Source organism: Rhagoletis pomonella, unplaced genomic scaffold, assembly GCF_013731165.1.
Source record: "Rhagoletis pomonella isolate Grant_MI unplaced genomic scaffold, Rhpom_1.0 Rhpom_scaffold_11876, whole genome shotgun sequence".
Lineage (NCBI taxonomy): Eukaryota > Metazoa > Arthropoda > Insecta > Diptera > Tephritidae > Rhagoletis > Rhagoletis pomonella.
The window spans coordinates 2,291-4,927 of NW_023470408.1; the positions used below are offsets into that span (position 1 = coordinate 2,291).

Consider the following 2,637-nt stretch of genomic DNA (forward strand, 5'->3'; position numbering starts at 1 on the left):
TATAACGTTACAGCAATATCCTTACCTGTTTAATTAAGATGATACCGGGTAAAATGGCAAACGATACAAACGGTACATATATCATTTTAAGTGAAAAGTAGTGTAGACTAGTTCCACGTACATATCTATATAACTTTAGATAAAGTAAGTACATACATATGTATGTGTTTAAGTCGCATAAGCCTGACCCACGAGACCCAATATATTGGCATGATCACAGACAAACTCACCTTTATACGCGGATCCAGTTCGCTGCACTCTGCCGCTGTAGCCATTTTTTCTTTCTTAGCTGCGTTTTTCACTTATACTTTCTGCTTTCTGTGCAAATTGCAAATCACGTTCAATGCCAAATTTGGTCTAAAGAGTTTTAAATAAAAGGGGGAGAGAATTCCATAGACGGGTTATGAATAGCGGAACGTGATCCTGTACGAGTTCTGGGCAAACACTCAGATTCTAGCGACTTGAGTGAGTCGTATTCGCTTTGTGCAAAGCGGTCGTAAGCACTTCCTTTCCCACGCGCACAATGGAATATTTTCACCTCGTACAAGCACTTGGTTTACTTGTAATCGATATATGAAACTTAGCACGCAGAAAATAAATATTTATGAAATTAATTCATTTGTATCAACCTATGTATGTGTGTACTATGTGTGTACATACTTTTTTTATTAGCGTGTCTGGTAGATTCTGTCGCTTTGATTAATACTAATTGAGATTTTACAATATGGACATTCCAGTCTTCTAATCATAGAGGCGTCCACTGCGCTGGCAGACCGTGCGCTCGCGAAATTTCTGAGTCAACAAAAAAATGTCTAAATCCGCTCGCACTTATATAATTTAGCACACTCCGCACTACGCCTTGAATTTTAAACAACAAATTTAGTATTTTAATACTTTACAATCCAAATGTTTTGTATTAATTTCACTTAATTATCAGCACATCACTACAAAGCGTGCAAGCTTGTTTTGTATTTGCCTTTTGCACTTCGTTTTTTCTTAGGTTTTTTACAACGCCCGTTTCTGTTTTGTACAAATCGCTGACGAATTTAGAGCCACTGACTGACGCTGCGATTCACTATAGCAGAATTGTTTAATTTTTGCTTGTTTATTTCCTTTCGCAAAAATCAAAAAAACCCCAACCAGCGACCCGACGCACAGCAACGATTCAACGAAAATGACAGCGTTGTCGACGCCAGGTGCCCCAGCAAACATCGCAAAAATGCAGCGAATTGTGGAAGAGACAAAATTTACATTGACATACGAATGTCATTCGAAGAGGAAATGATGATAACCGATACAAGTTGAAACTTATCGATGGGAAATTTTTCGATAAAAACTCAGGGTTGATACGAAACGCACGCCAATGGGCTGTTTTTGCTTACGCGTAAAAGCACATTTAGCGCATTTAGCCCTAAATGCTACTCTAAATGTACATTTATCCATACAAAATTCGTCACCTAAATGCAACTAAATGCAACTCCATTTTTGCATTAAGAATCTAAATGCTAAAAGCAACCCTGTGATCTTCCAAAATTTCCACGATTCGAACATGGATTAAAGTGAAAAAGTGGCAACATTGCTTTTTCGAGTATACAGTTGCTAGCTGCGTTTCAGTGATAGCCGATCGAGATTTCTGTTATTTTGCATTACATATTTGGATAAAGAAAAGTTAAGCAAATTCAACATCGATGTGATGCTGATAGAAATCTGGATCAATTTGTGATCAACTCTGTTTGGTTTGTTTCATAATTAAGTGAGGAAATTTTAATTGACAGCACCGACAAATGAATATATACACAAACAAATGTTCGGTTATGGTTAAAACAATTCAAGTTTTTGTATTGAATTTTTGGTTTAAAATTTATTTTTTCCTTTTCAGTAGGGTTTTTGCACATTATCTTCTGCGTGAGAATTGATCGTAATATATGCGGATATAAATAAGAGACTGGAACACGGCTGTTTGTCAAAAGCATACGATTTCGAACTGGCGTAAATGTACATTTGCTAAATGCGAAAGCATGAACGCTCTTCGAAAACATATGTTCGAAAGTGCTAAATGTTGCATTTTAAATGCAGCAAAAACGCTGTATAATGCTCTCTTGCAACTTAACCCCACGTCTCCACCTTCTGATAAATGTGTCTTGCCATCTGAAAAAATTTGTTTTAACTTTTTCCTGTTTTCTCATGCCGGCAACTTGCTGTTTTACCATATCACTTTCAAATTGCAATTAATACAATCAGATGGATCTGTGTGAAAACTCAAAATTACGAACGCCACATACTTTTTTCTCTAATTCAAATGCAAATGGCTGCTTATCAACCGGTCAGATCTTTATAATTGGTTCACGGGTGAAAGCAACAGAGCAGCCGATTCCATTTTTTTTTTGTCAAATTATTTGGCCTCTGAATTGTCAAATATTAATAAAAAAAAACTTAATTGGTTGGTTCATAAAGCGATTGAAAACCAGCCTTTGGAACGTTTGCTTAACTCAGAAGCATAAACACTGATTACACTGGTCTACAAATTTCAACTTTTTTTCTGCGAATAAAACGGGACCTGGTGTTTCTGAACAGATTTTTCGTGCTGAATACGAATCCGGGGTCAAAAATGTCCCATCACGTCACGTTTTCGAGAAA

At 36.6% G+C, this 2,637-nt stretch overlaps 1 long non-coding RNA gene across 1 annotated transcript; it reads right to left on the reverse strand.

The window, feature by feature from the left end:
- Positions 1-272: 272 nt before the first annotated feature.
- On the reverse strand, positions 273-1,228 carry LOC118756730. Its single transcript, XR_004995146.1, has 2 exons — positions 661-1,228; positions 273-579 (listed from the first exon to the last, which is right to left on the reverse strand). It is a non-coding gene; the product is annotated as an uncharacterized LOC118756730 (long non-coding RNA).
- Positions 1,229-2,637: the final 1,409 nt, after the last annotated feature.